We start from the raw sequence: 23,635 nt of genomic DNA, 5'->3' as shown, positions 1-23,635 counted from the left end.
GTTTTCTACTTTTAAAAATAGAAAACTATTTTTAAAATTTGTTAGTATTGTTTGATCATTGTTTTGTGATTTTTTTAAAAATAAAATAAAATAGAGAACAATTTTTATAAAACAAATAAAAATTGTTTTCATTAGTTTTTAAAATGACATAGACTCGTTTGGTCATGTTTTTTAAAACTTGTTTTTAAAAACCATTTTTTGCTTTTTTAATTGATTTTTTTTTTAAAAAAAAAAGTTTAATATAACATGGTCAAACGGACCTAAAATTCTAGAAATTTTTGACATATTTGGCTTGTAATTAAAAAATAGTTTTTTATTTTTAAAAACAGAAATTTATTTTTAAAAATTCATAACATTATTTGATTGTTATTATTTATTTTCAGCTTTTAAAAATAAAATGAAATAAAGAATAACTTTTGAAGAACAAGTAAAGTTGGTTTCATTGATTTTTAAAAACAATCATTAGAAATAATGGGCAAATAGGAAATTAAAGACAATTAATTAAAGTATTTGTATTAAAAATGAATACTAAAAGTGTTTTTATCTTATAGTAATTTGTGTTTAACTAGAATAAAAAAATATTTCATAATTAAAAATTTATTTGTCTTTAACTAATACATACTTATAAATTTATTTTTTATTTTTTAATAAGACTTAACTTGAATTTAATTTTATATTAATATAAATTAAATTTATAAAATAAAAATACGACATTGTTTTCAAAAAGCAATATAAATTATTTGATCTGAACAAGCATTTTGTTTTTTTTTTTTTTTAATTATTTTTTAAAACATATTATCAAGCACTCTTGTTGTAAAAAAAATTCTAAACAACTGTTTTTCTTCATTATTTTGAAAACAACTTTTAAACACAAGTTTTAAAAAACTCCCCCAAATGGACTCTTTATTTTCTAAAAATTGGTTTTCATTTTTTTTTTTATAATCAAACACACATTTCAAGAAAAGACAAAATAATTTTTTTAAAAAAATAATCCCAAAAATGAAAATTTGAAAATATTTTCAAAATAAAATGCAACCTAAATATTATTAAAAAAAAAAAGGGGTGAAAATTCACCATTGCTTTTCAAATTTTAAATTCAATATATATCTATTTTTCAAAATTTAAGACTATACTAAGGTGGTATTTAATAAAACTTAATATTAATTACTTAATAACTTAAGTTGAATTTAAGTTAAATTATACTCCTTAAAACTTATTACTTAATTTTTACTTTTAAGTATTAAGATTGCTTGATAAAATGAATTAAAAATTTATAACTAAGGCAAAGATCATGCAGAAACAAAAGAGATCGTAAAGGTAATTATGATAAATGATGATGAAAAGGTAAAATGAAGATGTGGACTTAAAAATAAGTTAATTATTTTTTACTTTAAATCATATCATTAAGTTATTTTATCAAATATAGTTAATTATTTAAATAACTTAAATTAAATTACTAAGTTACTTTAAGTTATTAAGTTGATTTATCAAGCACCCACTAAACAAGGAGAATCCTATGAATAATATAATTTTGAATAATTTTATGGGCATATGTGGATGAAGTAATTTCACAAGGCGCATGCCCTTTGAAATGAGTAACATACTTAAAAATTTAAAATAAAATAAAAATGAAAATATGTAAATAAAAAGTTGAGATAGATTGTCTTCTTTATATGATGCACTAATATAACTTTGTGTAAATTTTATGTTGACTATTTCACTTCAAGATTATCATTTAAATATGAAATTAAATAATAAGATTTTTTTTTTCTTTTCTTTTTGTTTCTTCTTCACACCCAATCCTGAACTAATTAGTATAGAGAAGGGACTTCTATCAAACTATAGAAGTTTTTAAATTGTCTTTGGAAAAAGCCTCCTTACATAAATCTTTCAATTTTGTAAAGGAAACAACATTTCCTATTTTTTTTTTCAATGAAGATTAATAATTTTCCAAATTTCCAAATTTCCAAATTTCCAAATATTTCCTAATTTTATTTTATTAAAGAATAATATTCTTTTGAAAATTCCATTTAGAGGAAAATGTTTAAACAAATTTTATTTTATGAAAAGTATTAATTTTTAAGTTTCCTATTCAAATAGAAAGACCCTTTGGAACAATTTTTTTTTTTAAATTAAATAAAATGTCTTAAATAATAATTTAATTAAAAATTATGATTTTGAAAGATTCTTTCAATATAAAAGTTATTTTGAAAAGCTAAATTTTGAAAATTCTTAAAATTTCACTCACTCAAGGCTTATATTTTGAGAAATTATGAATGAATGTTTTAAATTCTTTTGTCTCTTCAAGATTTCAAAGAGCCTTGAGTTCCTTAACATTTTTGTTTCCTATGTTAATTATTTTGAAAAAAATGATCTACCATTTTCATTTTTGGTTTGAAAAAACTTAACCCTAATATTTCAACTTTCATAATCAATCAACCTTGATGGATGCAACTTGATCAAGGATTGTATTGTATTAATTACAATAAATATTATACACTAAATGTCCCTCTTGTTGGTACAATGAGGGATATTTGGATAGTTCCCGACCCTTAGTGTGCATTCTCACGTACATTCCACCTATAATATAGGTGACCCAAAATTGGCTTGGTTTACTACAATATATATGCTCACTCCTCAATTTATTGGAATAGGCCACATATGATTACCTCATTCTTTCATGGTTAGGGGTATTACCATGGTTAAGGATCACTCACGAGGCATTGGAGAAACACATAATAAGGTTTGACTTCACAACAATCTCAAAGGTTTTAGTGCACATTCTTACAGAATACACGACTTTTTTGTATTTTTCCTTCATAACTTACCCAAGTTGAATAGTCTAGTCTGTCTCTAATAGTAATTTCAAATAAAAATATAATCATGCTTCAACCCTCTCCTTGAGGAACAAAATATCATCATGCTCCCTTAAGAGACATAACTAAAAGGAATGATATGATTAGTGCATTAATTTTAGAGGAAGCAAAAGGGAGTGAAGAATAGGCCCAACCCTACCTTACACCAAAAGATGAGACCTTCCTTCTAGGTGTAAATCATGGAATTTTCTTTTCGTTCTCACTTTCTTCCACAAGCATAAGAAGATGATAACTTGGTTAAGTAGTTGATAAGAGAAAATTAAGGTACATGCAATAGGAGAAAAATACATTGTTGAGCTCCTATCATGAGCCAATGAAAGTATAAATTAATAATAGTAAGTTGCCTTAATTGACTCTTCATGATGGAGAAGACTACTAAGAGGAACTATTTAATAAAATATATGGTGCTTTGGCAAATACTTTTTGTCATGCCTCACTAAGAATGTCAACATTCAATTGTAAGTTTGATCATTTGTAATCACCAAGGATAAACATATTGGTTTTTACAAAAATATTGGTAATTGGATATTACAAATATATAAGGAAATATCAATAAAAATTTTGATAAAAAAATATCGGTGAGATAAAAAATGATCAAAACTTAGAGAAATATTGGAGACAACTCCAAAAAATGATTAAAAAAAAAAAGAATTTACTGTAGAAGTTAAAAACACATTTAATTTTTAAGTTAGATGTATTTAAGCATAGAAAAGAAATAATGAACTATATATATATATATATATATATATATATATATATAGTATAAATTGTTGGTGTATTAGGTTATTTAGATTAAGTTGACAATTTTATTCCATTTATCTTGATTTAGGATTTTGTGTGTTTTCCTATTATTTACATTTCTTTGAAAATTCAAGGTTGGTGCAGAATGAAGCTCAGATTAAACAATTATGTATGGTTGGGCTATTTGAGACTGATGACATAAGAGGCATAGAGTGGACTTGTTAAAATTAGAAATAAAATTCATTTGGAAAAAATTTAAAATTGAGAATTTAAAAAAGAGTATTTCCAATTTTTTTAAGGAATTCAAGAAAGAATTTAGATTTTTTTTTCAAATATTGTTGAATTTAAATATAAAATATTTTTCCAAATATTTTTGAATTTAAATATAAAATCTTTCAAATCTTTTAAAAATTTTTAAGTTTCTAAACTATTGTTTTGGTAAACTATGATTTCTTTATTAATTCCAAGTTCACTAAATTTTCTCTTATATATGTCTATTGGAAGAGTTCTTCTAAGAGTAGATGCACCTAAATTTTAAGTCATTATTTTTTGGCTTTAACCCAAAACTCTTAAAAAGTTCATGATTCTTATTTTTAAGTTCATGAGAGAGATTTGCATCCCCTAAAGGCATTGAGGAGTCCATTAAGGAGCATGGTGGTGTTATGTCACAAATGTGACATTAGGTGTAGGTTCTGAGGTGTAAATCTTAAGGAATAACAACTGTAAGGGTAAATATGTGTACCTCTTCTTCATATTTGGTAGATTATAACTCTGTGGTCTTTGATCCCATGAGTTTTTTTTTTCTCTAAACGTTATGTAGAGGTTTTCCACATAAAAATCCTTTGTCTTGTATGTGTTTGATTGCCTTTTATATTTTACACTCCCAAAGGATTAATTGAATTGAAAATTTCAATTCTTATATTATTATAACCTTTGAAAAATACTCTTTCACCCTTCTTTGGGTGTTACCTTATTGAATCTTAGGTTATTAAGCAAGATCTACAAACTTTCATAAATATTTATTTATTTCTTTTGTATTTAATTATGTTATAAATGATATAAAGAAAGAATTATTAAGATACAATGATTTTATCTTTTTAAATTTATATTAAATTAAATTTAAAGATAAAATAACTAAAATTAATTTATTGGTTAAAGTTTCATTTTATACAAATTTTAGGAAAATTTTCGATAAAAAAATCCTAAAATTTCACCTAAACAATTTTTCTCCCTATTTTTTCTAGCAACCCGATATTCAAAATTTCGACGAAATTTTGAGATATTTTAATCCATGGTTATCACTTGTATACTATAGGGTTAGTGCATGTAAAGAAAGTGAGTTTGTTGAGTTTATTTATTTTCATTTCCTTGGTTTCATGTATAGGAAAAGAACATAACTACTCACAACATTAATCAAATTAACAGCACCTTCTCAAGCAAACTTTTCAAGCAATTTCAAATTTAATCGAGTATTCAGTTGTGTTAAAATAATTGAATGTTTAGTTGTTTTTTCAAATAAGCCTTCCTTAAAGTCATTTGTGTTTTATAAGATAAGCATAAGTCCCTCATTTAGGTCTCATGATTTTTCCTTTAGTGACCAATGTTATTACTTATGCTTTCCTTTTCGATTAAAAGTGGGCTTACCTAGGTGTGGAGCTATATATATATAAAGAGGAAAATCTACATTTGTGCGTTAGACAACAAACTTTGTTAGTTCCTTAATTATAGGTAAAACTTTTTTCAATTAGATGTTTCTCAAATGAAATGCTATGAACATCCAAGTCAATTATAAGTTATCCCTTAATGAGATGGTTCATGGTGTAGCCAAATAATCAATTTCATTAAGATGTAGTTAGCCCTCTCTCCTAGTTTTGATTTAGGAAGGAGTAGTAGGTCCATTCTTGACCTTAGTCCTAAAGAGAGACCTCCTTGGTATCAGAAGTGGACACTTCAATTTTTATATTTTTGTTTTCATCTACAATATTTTCTTTCTTGATTTTTTGCTTCTTGCATTTAATATTTGTATCAAAGTGGAAGAACGATGAACAAAAGTCATTCCAAACAATGAAGTAGCAAATTAAGAGAAATATTTTTAGTTATTTTAGTTACCATTGTAAAAGGTAAGTTTACATAGACCAATTTCTACCACATGGTTGGTAGATAGCAAGTCATTCTTAAACCCATAATTTTAAATAAATGGGTCCTTTTTAGAATAATTTTAAACTTATACTTTTAAGAGTAAAAAAAGGTAGAAATACAAGTAATTTGCCTTTGATATAAGATTGATTTTATGTTTAATAACTATATTTTAAAATAATTATAAAAAAGGATAATTATGATAATTTTATAAATCTAATGACACTAAAAAAAAAAAACACGGCTCTGTTGACAATGTTTCACCATCAACATTGGCTTATGTTGACGACAAGGGTTAGCGTCATTGATTGGGGTGTCAACATAAGTCTAAGATATGTTGACACTATTCTAGCTATCGCCATATGCATATGTTGATGTTCCTTATTATCAACAATATATATATATATATACCAATTTTATGGGTCAACATAAAATTATATTTACTATTATTTTCTTGTTAAGATAAAGTCTTTATTGAAGTTTATTTTTTCAACATTGCTACCATCAATAAATTATTTTAGCTAAAATAATATTATTATTTCAATTTGTTTAAAGAGTTAATTCTATCACAAATATAGATATTAAACCATCTATTAATAAAATAAATTTTATTCTCAATAAATTACTATATAAAATTGAATATGCTTGACCATTCATAAAAATAATTCTCATACCCAATAAATTATTTACATATCATATTATGTCCTAAATTAAACTATGATAAAAATATGTTCAAAGAAAGTACAAGTAAAGAAATTCCCATTAAATTCTTAATAATTTGTTTTGAACATGCCAAAATAGTTGAAATTCAAATGACCGACAAAACTTCCATATGATCTTCAATCTATCAAAGGCAAAAATCATCAAACTCCATATTAGAAAAAATCGCTTTCTATGCACAAAAAATAATCAGCTTCGAAATTTGCACCATTAGCAAGACCTGCTTCAAAAATCACACAAAAACTTGAAATTCAATAATGCAAATTAAGTCTTCAAGATCAAGTACTGATTTTGAACAATTATCTTGCCATGATAAACTAGTGCTTCCCTATCATAAAATTAATTTAAGTGGAGATATAAAGTATAACTCACTTGTTGTCAATTTCAAACATAAGATAGAGTCAAATCTTAAACAATTGAGTATATTAGTGTTAAGAATTTAATCATTTAACTTTTTTTATTTTTTACTATTTTAATTAGAAAACCAATATATGTTTCATCATAGACAATACTACCTACCATCATTCTAATAATACTAAACTTAAGGTTATGCAATACAATAAAATATGTAAAGATATTTTTTTGAATCCTATATGCTAGAGACTAATATTAAATTAAGAAAATAAAATAAAGAAAAGAGTATAAATGCATAGTTTTAACTAGATAGTGCAAATAAAAATTGAGTGCATGCTATTTTGGTAGAAAGATTACAAAGATATAAAATTACCTCTCTAGTAAGATTTGATTCTATCAATGTATTCAAACCAATACTACAATCTGCTTAAAATAAAAAACATAATGTATTAATGGAAAAATATTATAATAAATTTACCTACAACTAGATGCTGTATACATCTCAAGTAACCAAAAAACTACTACTAATCTATCTTAAAATTTTAATTGACTTAATTCAAAATAAAAGGTTTCTCAAATCTCATAATTACTATATGTTATATATATATATATATATTTTATATATTTATATATATATATATATATATATATATCAATCTATCTTAAAATTTTAATTGACATCATTCAAAATATGTACCCATTTTTATAATCTAGAGATTACAATTTCATTGATGCATGCAACCTACTTGCTTTTTATTTCATTCAGCTCATCACTTGTATGGGTTTTTTTTGTCCTTCAAACTGATAAAGTAAAACAAAGATATGTCACATTAATAAAATAAACAGTATAAGTTTTGAACTATATCATATATTTAAGATTAAATTACACATACCTTTAATGTGAGTAGTCTTGAATTGTATCGCACAACAAAATAACCACATTCAAGACCTCCTTCTTGTTGTGGGCACTATAGGTACAAGTACATCTTAGTAAGTGAAAGGTTAAAATCAACATTTTAAAAAATAGGTAAATTAAGAAACCTATAATATCGTCACATTTCTCCAAAAAGGTTTCTTTCTTGATGTTTTTGTTATCTCAGGTGATCATATTCTCAAAGCCCTACCTTTTGGAACAATGAAAATAAGTATAAATAAAAAAATTAACAATAAGAAAATAAGAAAAGAAAAACACTTCATATAATACCTTTTTTTTTTATGCATGAATGACTTCAAAACTATACTATAAAGGGGAACACGATAACAAATATGGTTTAGACACATTTCTTCATTTGATAATATAAGAATAGTGACACGTATTCACAACATCTTTAATATCATTACAAGGGTTATGTGAGAGTGAATCTAAATAGTAACATGTCATTGTTGTAGGGTGAAGTACTACTGAAACCCAATGAAACATATAACACAATAAAAAAGAAAAGAAAAAAAAAATCTAAGTTAGACAACATTAAGAAATTCAAATTGTATGTAATTGTTTCTACATGATATTCATGAAAACTTTCTCTGGGTTATATGGAATAAACACATATTCCGCTCTCTCCTTATGGCATAGTTGGTCAACAATAGTTCTTGACTTTTTGGTTATTTGTGGAGATATCAATCCAGCCTTAGAGACTGTTGTAGGATTAAGGAATAGAAAACACTCCCTCTCACTATTTTTGACCATTTTTTTTTATACAATTAAGTTCCTAGTAAATCAAAACACAACAACATTATTTGGGGTAAAACTCACATTTTTACTACCTTATTTTTCAATGTTTAAAATAAAAATTATATTGTGTTCCAATATTTTTTATTTAAAAAAAAAATGAAATTTCTCTTATGTTTAAGAATATTCATAATTAAAATATTTAAACTTTATAAATAATTTTTTTATATTATATTATATAAAATTATTTTATATGTATATATACCTATTAAATAACTCATATATCAATATTATTTTACAATATATTTTATAAATATTTTTTAGTTCTTCTTTCTTAACCAAAAATTCATTTTGTAATTAAAAAATTATTTTGCAAAATAAGTAACATAAATTTTTTTAAAAAATAATAAAATAATTTATGATACAGGATATATATATATATCTTACATCTTAGGTTAGGATATATAGAAATGATATAAAAAAGAAGGTGGATAATATATCCCACTACTTATCATATCCCATGTTTAGCAGAAAATACGATAGAATAAGTGGTGAAATATTCATTTTATCTCATCAACCATATCTAAGATAGGATATATTATCCATTTTTTTTTATCCTATCGCATGCTATATCTAGCCAACCAAACATACCATATTAGAAATTATAATAAATTCTCTATTCTCCTTGGAAAAGACCACGTAACAAGAAGTTTTGTTGTAGGTGCATACGGAACACAACCTCATTAGGCATAAGAACAAAATTTAGATATGTGAGTATGGAATTAGAGCTGAAACATTTTCTTTTGTTGAAAGGCAACACCAACCAAAATTGTGGACCCCACATTTTTCACGATGCGTTCTCACTCAATAGCGTGACTCACTTTTTAATTTATTTGGTGAAAATTTGATTTTTTTTAAAAGACTTGGAGTCACCACTTATTTATTTATTTATTTTTTTAGAAAACAAAATAAGAAAGAAAAACCCTAAGTGTGACTCCTTATTTGGAAAAAGACAGTTTATGGAAAACCAAAGTTGGGTACGGGGGTCAGGTTACTTATTGGGAATGTACGATAAAAATTGTAGCATCCCTCTAAGTCCCTAAAAATGGGTCTCTACTAAATAAAGTGAGGTAAACATGACAATTAACCAGGAAATCAATGGATACCAAAATGATCATAGATAAAAAACAAGTCATGATAACAAATGAATAAACAAAGTGAGAGTGAGAGCGTACCTTGGTAGCAGGTAATAAAACGCTATCATGAAACAAAGTCAGTGCACAATGATAAGTGTAAAATATCTCACACAAAACTAATCACAATAAAACAATATCAACCATACAATTCACTTGAATTATTTTCGAAAGAAATGTTATGAATGTTAAGTCCCTATCAAAGCCCAACTTATTTTGTATGAATTAATCCCATGAATTCCATCATTTTGGAATTATGAAAATTGCCTTCATGTATATTAAAAATCAAAGAAAAAAAAAATTATTTTAAAATCAAAGAAAATTTGTAAAAGTGTTTACCTGAAAGGAAAGATAGCAAGTTTATTAAAAATGAGATATTTTTTAACTTAAAATCCTAATAAATGATGAAAAATTATAGAATTAAAAATGTTTGAAAACTGGAGTAGAATTAAAATTATTTGAAAGAAAACTAGAGTTTTAAAAATTATTTGAAAATGAAAGTTTTGAAAATTAATTTTGAAAATTGAAGTTTTGAAAAATAAATTTGAAAATTGGAATTTTGAAAAATTATTTGAAAATGGAAGTTTGGAAATTTAAATTTGAGAATTGGAATTTTGAAAAATTATTTGAAAATGGAAATTTTGAAAATTAGAATTTTGGAGAATTATTTGAGAATGAAAGTTTTAAAAATTAAATTTTGACACCAAAAGATCAAATAAAAATAAAAAATAAAAATCAAAGAGGATGATACGTGGCCTTTAGGTGGTGCATTAGAAGGTGGCCAGACATTTCATGCGGAAATGGGGCTTGGGATGGAATTAAAATCATTTGAAAATCTGGAGTTTTGAAAATTAAATTTGAAAATTGAAGTTTTGAAAATTATTTGAAAATTGAAGTTTTGAAAATTAAACTTAAAAAAATGGAGTTTTGAAAATTAAATTGAAAATTGGAATTTTGGAATATTATTTGAGAATGGAAGTTTTGAAAAATAGATTTGGAAATTGAAATTTTGAAAAATTATTTGAGAATGAAATTTTTGAAAATTGGAACAGAAATAAGATTATTTGAAAAACCGGAATTTTGAAAATTATATAAAAGAGGATTTGCGAAAATCAAACTTTGACACGTGAGAATAAAGAATAATAAAAAAAAAGGGCACGTGTACTTCAAAGATGGCCCACCAAAGGTGGCCATGCACGGAGAGCTTTTATGCATGCGAGAAAACATGTCGAAATTCTTCTAATTAGGGTTTAGGATGCCTTATAAAGTCAAGATGCTGCTGGATATCTAGGATTCATTGGTTGATTTGGGCCAAGACATTATTATCATTTCAAAAAAGAATTAACAAACTTCAAAACTCGAAAATTATAATATGAGATTAACTAAATTAATTAACTAAAACTCTAAACCAACTATAAAATAAAAATTGATGGATTAAAGACTAAAAATTAATAAACTTGGAACACAAACATTATATTATGAGATTAACTAAATTAGTTAACTAAAATTCTAAAACAATTACAAACTAAAAAGAAAATGAATCAAAATAGTAAAGTTTGCAATTTTGCAACTTACCTTAGCATGCGTGTTGGAATTTTCTTTCTTTCTTTTTTTAAAAAAACTTACCTTAGCATGCGTGTTGGATTTTTTTATTTTTTTATTTAAAAAGAACTTACCTTAGCATGCGTGTTGGACTTTTTTTTTTTTTTTTATAAAAAAAACACAAACAAAATATCCCTTACAGCCCACTATGTGCATGTTGTGCACAAAATGAACACTTATTTCCTATTTGTATACATGTAAGTTGCTCTCATGATGCATGTGACATTCCCCTCAAAATGACATGTTGCATGTGCATGTTAAAGATGCAGCCATACCTTCCAAAATAATGAGTGGTGCATTGTGGAGATCCTCTCAAGATGGTGCGACTATGCTATCTTCCAAGCTTTCAACCAAAATTCTGATTTTTATCTCCCAAACTCTCAATCGAAAATTATGATTTTTATCTCAAAAGCTTTCAACCAAAAATTCTGATTATGTGTGTCTTCTCTCCATTTAAAAAATTTTTTTGGCCACTCCAAGAAAAAAAAAATCTAATTCCTATTTCTCAAAGTAAAAAAAAAAAAATAAAATAAATAAAAAATAAAATCTGAAGGTTTTCTACCTATCCTCTCATCAAATCTGGTTTCTTCCCAACCAAAAAATTATCTCACCCAAATGCCCACACTTTTTCATCAAATCTGATCATCTTCCTCTTCACTTCATATTTTTCCTTCAAACCATGCACTCATTTCTAGCAAAAAAAAAAAAAAAATTATATTCCATTTCTACAGCAAGTCGTGCACTCGTATCCACTAAAATGTAAGGTATTCTTATCATCCATTAACTCAACAAGATCATCCCACCTTCAGCCATTAAAAAATGAATTCACACATTCATTCCTCCACAAAAAATCACACGCCCCCTCCTTTTCAATCTATCATGTGGTTGTCACTTCTCATACCCATATGCGTTTGTACGTGTGTGTGCATCTCACATGGTAAGACTGTGATTGGAGCTTCTTGGAGAATCATGCATTGCTGCCTCCACAGAATACCTGATTGCGAGCCCTTATGACTAAAAAAAACTCCCAAAAATTAGGTCATGAACCCTGTATGCAATTGACTATATCCTTCTTTAAAAAAATCTCCATGTACTCTCTTCATAGTAGCCGCCATGGAGACCTATTGTAGGTGTGATCCTCTTTCCTAAGTCGTGTTTTTCTTATTCTCTCCTAATCTCAAGCATATTAGAGCACAAACCAGAAGATATAATCCAAAAACAAAGACACGGATTTGACATCCAATATGTAGATGAATGGCTCAAGACAAAGCATGATCAAAAGAACAAACACACAAGAGACTCGGGAAATGAAAATCCATTTCATGCTAAAATCAATGGGTTCCAAGATCAGTGGTAGAATTGAAACTATATCCAAGTTTATCCTCAAATGAAAATCGAAAGAAAATGAGAAAAAAAACCAAACAATATCACATCCATACCCTAACAATCAAATTGTGATAAAAATAAGAAAGAATGAAGAACAAAGTGACAACATAACTCTCAACAAACATACTTGAAAGTGCTCCCCTTTAGCAAGATTTGCTAGGCTCCTCGTCCCTGTTTTTCTTTCTCTAAAAAAAACAAAGGGCCTCTAGACTTGTCATCTTCTCTGCTTCTTCCTTTTCAGGTTTCCCCGATTATATCTATTCCGTCTCTACTCTGCTCCATTCCAAAAAAAAAACTTTTTGAATATCCTCTCGTAATATGCTAACATCTCATTCTTGATGGCCCATTTCCACCTCCCCACCAAACTTTTTAATTCTCCTAAAAATCCAACCTAAGTCTCCTTTCCCCATGGTCTCTTTTTCATTTTCCCACCAAAAATTCATTTTTTTTGTTACCTAATAAACGAGTAAATAAAATAAAAATAAATAAAAAGGTATTTTGGAAATATAAAAATAAAAAATATAATATAATATAATAGTAAGAATAATATTAATAATATCAATAAAATAATAATAATCTTAATAATAATAATAATATGGAAACAATGGTAAGAAAAAAACAATTCTAATCATGATAATAAAAAATAAAAAATAAAAAATAAAATAAAATGACAACAATAATAATAATAATATACAATGACTATATATATATATAAGTAGATATGAAAATGAATAAATAAATTAATAAATAACTAGATATAAGTGTGCAACATGTATTTATAAAGAAAACATGCAAGTTATGTAAGCCATGTAGGTCATGTAGGCCATGCAAGCCACGTAAGCCATACAAATGACTTAGGGGTGTTGAAGCAAGCCCTAAAGGACTAGACATACCTAAATGGACCAGGTGTGCCTAATGGGCCTAAATAAGTCTAAACAAATTGTCATAAATATATATCTAGTATCTAGAATGACTAAAAGAGGTAAGATATGTGAGTAACAATAGGCTTTCAAGAATTGCTATAAAGTATTTAAAAAGTACTTAATCAAGGTATGTGCCAAATGGACAAAATGGAGGGTTTACAAATATGCTCATTTTCAGTAGAGATCATGAGTGTAAGGAATGCGAGTACAAATACGAGTAATGAGTAGAATGAAGTGAACCATACTGAAGAACTAAGAAAAGACTAGAAATTTTGTCTTAGCACATGACCTGATAAGTCGCAATATAGACCAATCACAAGGGAAGAAATACCTTAAATAAGAGGTTATAAGAAACCAAAGCAATGGGCTGATCAACATGACAAATACAATGGAATGATGAAGACAAAGAATGAAGACTATCATCTCTAAACACTAGGAAACTATGACTCTGAATGCTAAGAATGAGAAAAAGAACGGTTCTGAAAGCCTAATAGAGAAATTGGCTCTAAGCACCTATGAGAGTGATGGCTCTGAACGTCTATGGAAATGGTGGCTCTAAACGCCTATGTGGCTTTGAACGCTTATGGAAATGGTGGCTTTGAACGCTTATGGGAGTGGTGGCTTTGAACGCCTATGGAAATGATGACTTTGAAATCCTATGGAAATGATGGCTTTGAACGCCTATGGGAATAGTGGCTCTGAACGCCTATGAAAAAAGTGGCTCTGAACACCTATGCAAATAGTGGCTCTAAACGTCTATGAAAATGGTGGCTCTGAATGGCTATGCAAGTGATGGCTTTGAATGCCTATGCAAATGGTGGCTCTGAACGCCTATGAAAATGGTGGCTCTGAACACCTACGAAAATGGTGGCTCTAAACGCCTATGCAAATGATGGCTCTGAACGCCTATGAAAATGGTGGCTCTGAACACTTATGAAAGTGGTGGCTCTAAATGTTTATGAAAATGATGGCTCTGAATGCCTATGAAAATTGTGGCTTTGAACGCCTATGAAAATGGTGACTCTGAACGCCTATGGAAATTGTGGCTCTAAACACCTATGAAAATTGTGGCTTTGAATGTCTATGGAAATGGTGGCTCTGAACACCTATGGAAATGGTGGCTCTGAATGCCTATGCAAATGGTGGCTCTGAACGTCTATGCAAATGATGGCTCTGAAAGCCTATGGGAGTGGTGGCTCTGAACGCCTATGAAAGTGATGGCTTTGAACGCCTATGGAAAGGATGACTCTGAACGCCTATGGAAATGATGGCTCTGAATGCTTATGGGAGTAGTGGCTCTAAATGCCTATGAAAATAATGGTGGCTCTGAACGCCTATGCAAATGGTGGCTTTGAACACCTATGGAAATGATGGCTCTGAACGCCTATGGGAGTAGTGGCTCTAAATGCCTATGAAAATGATGGTGGCTTTGAACGCCTATGCAAATGGTGGCTCTAAACACCTATGGAAATGATGGCTCTGAATGCCTATGAAAATGGTGGCTCTGAACGCCTATGAAAATGATGGTGGCTCTAAACGCTTATGGAAATGATGGTGGTTCTGAATGCCTATGAAAATGATGGTGGCTTTGAATGCCTATGAAAATGGTGGCTCTGAACACCTATGCAAGTGGTGGCTCTGAACGCCTATGCAAATAGTGGCTCTGAATGCCTATGAAAATGGTGGCTCTAAACGCCTATGAAAATGGTGAAGAAAAGTTTTATAATCTCTACACTAAGGATATGCCCCAATATCAAAGGTGCATCAAGCTGCTAAAATGTCAAATAAAACAAGCAATTGTAAATATCGTAATGAGAAAGAAACAACACATCATGATAAAAGTCCTAAAAAGGGTATAAACATAAATCTCTCTATATCTTAAACAAAATTCTTAATTAACTGATCCTAAACATAAAACCTAATAGATGTATATCATAGTTCAACTTAAAAATAACTATGGCGAAAACAAATTTCTCCTAAACTCTTGACTAGGGAGTCCATCGATGTTATCTGGGTGAAATTTGATGTGATCCATCTTAGTCTCAAGCAAAGTCTTATGTAGCCAACCACAATATCACAAATCATGAGAAAACTGAAGAATGTGCTCAAATCAAGAGGTAAACTAGCTACGAAAGCAATAACTGAGGAACATGAGGAATATATCAATCCCCATGTAGAATAGGGAATCATAAATACAATGCATAAAACTATCCATCTCATCAAAGTGAGGAATATGACCCAGTGTAACAGATGGTTCTCACATGAAGTAAGTAATCAATACCAACCATCCGCCCATGCACTACTGTCCCAATAAGATCTCCTTAATGAGAGAGGGATATGCCCCAGTATGGCACCTGAAGTGCAAATCTCAAGAGGAATGAACAACATCGATTATCCATTTGTGCATCCAACAGTCAAACAAATCTTAGCATCCCAAGGGAAATATAACATGCCCATATAATAATGACCCAAAGTACTGGGCCAAGGTGTAATAGAGTAGATGCATAACATATGACAAAGGTCTATTATTACCAATCAAACATCCCCACAAATCATGGATGTGAGAGTCGTACAAACCAATGACAACTAGGAAAAATCCCATGATGAGGGTAATATGCCCCAATATAGGCATCTGGTGTGTCAAAAAGACGGAACTGATATCACCAAATGAATACTATTTCCATACTCAAGTTTTACCAAACATCATTAGACTAAGTAGAAGAGGAACCAAATGTCACTCGAAGCATCTTCCATAAGGGAAAGCACAACAACGCCTATATTTCAACCAATTGCTAAGACCTGCCCAACTGAAGACTGTTGAAGATAACATTTAATCTCATAGCTTTAGAGTGGTCTCATGACACAGACCGTAATGTAGGCTTAGGATAATAGGGTGAAAGAAATGAAGGAAAACTAACCTCAAGTACCCAATGATCAAACCTAATACCCTCGTGTATAAGATGTAATATACAGAATAATCTCATGAGCCAACGAACTCGATAGCAAACAATGGAAGTGTCAATGATGAAATATAAGAGAAAAAAAAGAATGGTTAGGTTGTCAATGTAGTATGCAATGGATATGGAAAGGCTAGTAAATCAAATACGTGTATCAATGTAAGAAATGAATAAATATGGAATGACCAACTTGAAAAGAGATGATAGGAAATGAATGAGAGAAACAAGAAGATGCAAAGAATGATGAACAACTCATATTAGTGCAACCAAAGAAAAACATATCACCAAAGATGGAATGGTAGTGAAGACAGTGATCCGAAGACCCTAGTGATGGGTTACTCAATCCTCACACCCAATGTATATCAACCCTAATCCATGAAACGAAAGATCTTATAAAACTCTCACCAAACTGTTGTCACTCTAAAAACATAAGTATCACAAGGAGTGGATACTTTCAAAAGGCTCACATATGAGCTCAACGATAGATAACCCAATGAATAACTCTCAAATATCAATGAATGCTCAGTGGAATACACTACTATAAACAAACTTATCATCGCTCTTTTTTCATTTTATTTTTTTATGAGAACACTAGTATCAACAAACTGAACTCCACCGAGCAAAGAATAGAAATGAATAAACTCTCATCAATCATCGATGAAAATATGAATCATACACAAACCCCAGAAGTATGTCGACTCCAATCACTGACACATATATAAAGCCCTCAACCCTGAGGTCACCTCTCAAGCTAAGGTATCCAGATCAAAGTCAATGGGTGGAATGAAGGGTGTGACATGACTACCTTGATGCACTAAAAATGTGAAAAGTCATCGATTAGAGGAAATAAAGAGAGTGAGACGAAGCAAGAGAAGACAAAACACGGAAATAGACGAAAAATGAACAATAATAAAACATAATAGAAGTGCATAGTAAGAAGATGGTAACAAGAAAAAGAATATAGATCAAAGAGTTGAAACTCACGAGACTATCCAAGTAAAACATGCATACACAACCAAAGTTCTCTACCCAGGTGATGAAAGGTAAGCAAAGCTATAAGAAAGAAAAACTATAATGTAATCGTGAGGTTTAAGGGATTAGCAACGAATTATATGTGAAATGGGTGACTAACCAAAACAATGGCCATCCATTCTTCGACTATGATCTTAAACGTAATATTTCTTCAGTTGATCCACGTTGGTTTCCTCTAAAAATTGGTTTCTATCCAGGTCAATCAACCATGCAGCCCTTTCTGGAGTCAGTTCTTGAATAACATAAGGTCCATTCTAACTAAGTCTAAACTTCACCCTAGGGTCTTGATTACTACTCAAAAAGTGCTATTTCATAGCTTATAATTAATCATTTTAAACACTTTTGAGTAGTAGTTAGTGCCTTTTAACCCAATTAGCATGTTAAGGCCCCTTTCAATTAATTCTAATCAAAATGTGTAAGTTTTGGTGTTTTTGTTAGTATTTTGATCACCAAAGCATTAGGAGATTGAGGAGAGTTATATGGAATCCTTGGCAAGCAATGGGAAGCTTAGAGGAATGAAGAATCAAAGCTTTGAAGTCCTTTTCCATAAGCAAATCCGGAATGCAAGGAGAAAAGCAAAGAGGAAAAAACAGAGTGAAGAAAACAGAGGAAGCATTCTTGATGACAGTCACTGCAGCCACTTTTGGAGCACTTCCTGGAGTCCAAATTATGCATACAATATGTCATTTGAAAGCTTAGGAAGTCAACAATCCAATGCTTCAAACCGTGTGCAATTTGGAGTTGAAATGAGGAAGTTACAGCCTTTTAAAGACAACTGCTCCAAGCTGAAGGAAGGCTTCAGAAAAGTGCTGCGGAATCAGCACTTTTGTTGCGAGATATTTCGCAACACTTTTGCACAGTGCTATGGATTTCCCCTGAAGCTTCACGCCGCGATGGAAGCCAAACTCCACAAGATGGAAGTCAATTTCGTGAAGGTGTTGAAGCAGCTGGTTGCTATGAAGAAATTTCGCAGCCCTTCTTGTGCACCTGCGAAATCTCGCAGACCTCACTTGTCACCTGCGAAGTGGTCCTTAGTGCTTCCCGATATTTGTAACCGACACTTGGAGATATTTTTCATTAGATTTTTGTTGCCTAAATGCCCAAATTCTCCTTGTAAACCACCAGTGATAGGATTCCTTAGTTTTTAAGTTAGGAATTTGGCAAAAATATCAAGGTAATAGCTGTAAGTGTAATTTTTGGTTTAAAGGGAGCCCGAGGAGCCTGTTCTGAGGGTGTGTTAGGTTGTTGAACCTTATGTAAAAGGAAGTAAAATACAGAGCACTTGCTCTGTTTTTCCTATATATTTTTGTTTTCTCTTCCATTTTCATTTTCTTGCTAGCCAAACATTCTCTGAGATGTTTTCTCAGAGGATGAGAGGCTAAGCTCTTTGTCTCTTGGAGTGAAGAAAGTGGGTGAGTTTCCTCATGCATAAATTGGAAGTTTTGTTGTTTTAGTTTTTAATGAAGAGAAAGTGTGACCTGTGGATGGTGTTTGTCTTTTTAGTTAACTTAAAACTCCTTTAAATCACCTGGGCCAACACTTGGTAATGCAAGTGATCTCCATCCATGGAGATGCACTAGTTTACCCCTTGCGAGCCTCTGGGAGGTGAGTTGAAGGTAGGATTTTCTAGAATTGCCAACACTTGGTAAGCTTTTGGACTTCAAGGAGACATCCATTAGTTATCTCTTGCGAGCTTGTGAAGGGAAATCCAAGGTTAAAGATCACCTTGAATAACAAGTGCTAGGTGAGAGGCACGAGCCATTGCAAGTTGCATCAGTGAGAGGGATTTAGTGTTTGAACCCATTAATGGGAAGCATTTGTACAACACCTGTTAGAGAATTGACTTTATGTTAATTCTCTAATATGAGGAAAAGAAACAAGTGACCGGAACTCTTTTTTTTGTATGAGGAATCTGAGCCTAGTGATCTGAAACTCCAAGAAACACTTTTCTTTATAAGTAAAATCAGTTACTATTTTTTGGTTAGTTTAAAACCTTTCCTTTTTCATTCAAACGTCTTTGTGTTTTCTTTTAAAGCTAACCTTGAAATGAAAGGCACCAATTCAACTTTGAATTAATATCATTTGTGAAGTGAAAACCCATCCCAGTGAACGATCCTAGAGCCACTATGCTATAGTAGCTTTGTCTTTGCTACCCTAGTATATGGTGTAATAGGTTATAAATTTTGTTGATTAATCCCTCAATCAAGGAGCACCAGCTGGACACGAATCAGCTGAGACACCAATTAGGCATGAATCAAATGGCGCCGTTGCCGGGGATGGTGCCACTTTGCAGTGATATGATCTTTTGAGAACACTTGTGATCTTCATCACAAGTTTGGTGACTTTTCTTTTCCTTTTACTAACTCTTTTTATTTGTTTTTGTTTCTCTCTTTGTTCATATTTTAGTATACTTTTTATTTAGTTTTTAGTTTACCTTAGTTTTTTCTTTGAATTGTTTTTCTTTTGTTTTCTTTTGTGTTCTCTGTTTTTAATTCACAAATTGCTAGTTGTGCATGCCATATTGAATATGAGATAGCAGAGGAAGCCATGAACTTCATCAGTTATGTGGCTGAATTTTCAAGAGAATGGGGTGAACCAAATGCTAGAGATATGGGAAGAATGATGTCTCAACCTAAAGCTAAGGGTGAGATGTATATTTTAAATGATGGCATAGACATGAAGGCAGAGATTGCAGCTATGGAAAGGAGATTGGATGAGCTAGAAATGAAGAACATGCAAAAAGTGCAAGCCATCTCTCAGACACCATTGCAAGCTATGCCTTGTGCCATTTGTCTATCTTATGAGCATTTGGTGGAAGAGTGTCCTATCATTCCAACGGAGAGGGAAATGTTTGGTGATTGCAACACCTACAATTCCAATTGGAGGGACCATCTAAATTTCTCTTGGAAATCACAGCCACCTCAGTATCAGCAACCTGCTCAAGCACCACAGCAAGCCTCAAACCTTGACCAAGCTATGATGAATCTTAACAAGGTCATGGAAGACTTTGTTGAAGCTAACAAATCCATCAATGCTCAGCTGAGTCAAAGAAATGACTGTGTAGAGAAAAAGATGGATGAAGTGCAAAATTATCTATCTCAGAAGATAGATAATCTCCAAGATTCAATCTCAAGGTTTGCCAACCTCAACACAGTGCAAGAGAAAGAAAACTCTCCTTCTCAACCTTATCAAAATTCCATGAGTATCCATGAAATGGAGGCTAAGGAGGGAGAACCTTCACAAAAGAGGGAAGTCAAAGAAGTGATCACTTTGAGTGGTAAAGAGGTTGATCTGCCCACATGCAAGTTAGAGCATGAGGTTGAGAGTGAAACAGAGAAAGAAAAGAGGGAGGAAATCAAAGGAAAGAGAAAGGGGAAAAGGATAGAGAAAGATGGCTATGATGTTAATGTACAAGGAGAACTACAGAGGATAGTCATCAAGGAAAAAATGAAGAAATACGTGCATCCGCTTTTTCTCCAAGCTTTGTATGGCAAAAAGGGAATTGATTTTATTGCCATCATACACAGCAAGCCTCAAGTAAAGGATGCTAACTTCATATGGGATCCGGGCAAGCTAAATCAGGATCAAATTTTTTGATGGACTTAGTCTTTTTAAAGACTAGCTAGTCCATACCTTTTTGTTTTACTTATTACTTGTTTTAATTTTGATTTCAATGTTTTAATTTTGATTTCAATGCTTTAATTTTGATTTTAATGCTTTAATTTTACTTTATTTTGATGTAATATAGGTGTTTGGATGATCAAAATCAGGAGGAAATGCAAAGGAAGAAATCGGGAAGAAATCGGAGCGAAAACAGAGCAAAAACAGAGCAAAAACAGGGGAAAACAGGGGTCTGCGAAATTTCGCAGCCTCTGCGAAATTGGCATTTTGTTGCGAAATCACTTCGCAACACTTTTTAGCCCTCTGCGAACGGTTTCGCAGCTGCGAAACCGGTGTTTGGCACACGAGTGCCACTCCGCAGCACAGGAGCCCCCATTTCGCAGCTGCGAAGTGCTCTGCGAAGCTCCAAAGCATGAAATCCTCCATTTCGCAGGGAAAGCTCCATTTGGAAGGGTGTTTCGCAGCTGCGAAACCACCTTTTGGCACACGAGTGCCACTTCGCAGTACAGGAGCCCCCATTTCGCAGCTGCGAAGTGCTCTGCGAACCACTAAGGCGTAAAAAGCCCCAATTCCGCAGCGATTCCTTAGCAATTTCTCCATTTCGCGGGGTGTTTCTCAGCTGCGAAACCACCATTTGGCACACGAGTGCCATTCCGCGGTACAGTGACCCCAATTTCGCAGCTGCGAAGTGGGCTGCGAACCACCAAAGCATGAAAGATCCCATTTCCGCAGGGAAAGCTCCATTTCGCAGAGGATTTCGAAGCTGCGAAACCAACTTTTGGCACACGAGTGCCATTTTTGCAGCACGGTGACCCTTATTTCGCAGCTGTGAAACGGTTGTGAAGCATAAAAACTCCCAATTTCGCAGCCAAAGTCCCAATTTCGCAGGGTATTTCAAAGCTGCAAAATGGCTGCGAACGTAAAAACTTCCAATTTCGCAGCCAAAGCTCCATTTTGCAGGGCACTTTTGGGCTGCAAAATCATCTCAAAGCTTCGAAATGGTTATGAAATGATCTCCAAGCTTCAAAATGGCTGCGAAATCACCTCCAAGCTTCGAAATGGCCTTCAAATTGTGAAATTGACTTGTAAAATGGAGGGAAGTTTGCAAAAACACCTTGCAAAGCTAAGGGAAGTTGCTAAAATGCCAACAGAGCCCTGCGCACCAGCTGAGTACCCTCTGGAACTCATGAACAACCACTTTTCTCCATTTCAGCCATGGCCAAGACTAGAGGACAGGCCTGCGCACCCTGGGATCACACACATGAAGCCTTTCATTCCATTTCTTACCTCCTTAAACCATCAAATCACATAGCTACCAACTGAGAGCTCCAGTTGAAGAGGCTATGCCATCTAAGGAGACTACCAAAGCAGAGGTTGAAGTTCTGATCTAATCCACTCAAGAGGCCACCACAGATGCATCAGCTCCACAGGACCTTTCCATTTCTTGATCATCTCTTTACTTTTTGTCTTTATATATTATACATAGCTCCATGTTATGATGTTTTATATTCTGGGATTGGAGGTATCCATTGATCATATCTTATATTCTACTTTCTCAGAATCATATATAGACATCATTTTTGTTTAAACTTGGCATTTTTCTATTTTCTCTACTCACTGATTCTTTTGTTTTCTTTGAAACATGTGGTTTCTTCATTCAATATTCGAAATTGAAATCGATCAGGAGGTACCACTTCCTCCCTCTATTTTTAATCGCTTTTGTCACGTTGGGGACAATGCTCAGCTCGGTTGGGGGGGGTGAAATGAGGAAGGAAGTTTGCTAAGTTGAAGGAAGTATGCTAAGTTATTTTGATTTTTTTTTTTTTTAGCCTTGTCTAGTAAAGTAGTTGAAGTTGTTTTGCTTGTTACTATAATCTCCATGGATTTTGAGGAAAAATTTTCAAATTAAAATAGGAGAAACTGAACTTTTGCTTTGCATCTAACTTAGAGTTTGGATTATGCTTGCTAAAGTGGTTCAATTGTTGAAACTTCTATTGAAATCAAATTTAGTCCTTCCACTTTAAGCTATCCACACACTGTGCACAATAGATTCCTTTTATAAAATGAGAAACTATTTCCCCCTTGACTTAGAAAATTTTGGGACTTGGTATCTTTGACCTCATTTTAATGATATTGAGACACCTTATGAAAGGCCAATGAGCCTTTGAAAAAAAAGAAGAGAAGAAAAAGAAAGAAGGCAAAATGTTTGCTTGCCTTGAAACCCGAGCAAGGTCTGAGGGGTATATGGTGAAAATCTTTAAAACCTGGTGCCCTAAGCCTTTAATTGGTTGGGAGTCACCGACCTCAATGCTCGTTACAAGTGTGGATAGGTGGAGTTTAACATACTGTAGGTGCTTGGGTATTAAAAATTCATTCTCAAAAGTCCGGGGTGAAATCCGAGGAGTTAGTGGTTGAAAAATCCTTA

This window comes from Vitis riparia, chromosome 1 (genome assembly GCF_004353265.1).
Source record: "Vitis riparia cultivar Riparia Gloire de Montpellier isolate 1030 chromosome 1, EGFV_Vit.rip_1.0, whole genome shotgun sequence".
NCBI lineage: Eukaryota > Viridiplantae > Streptophyta > Magnoliopsida > Vitales > Vitaceae > Vitis > Vitis riparia.
The sequence above is the reverse complement of the archived record's forward strand: the minus strand, read 5'-3'. Positions refer to the sequence as shown.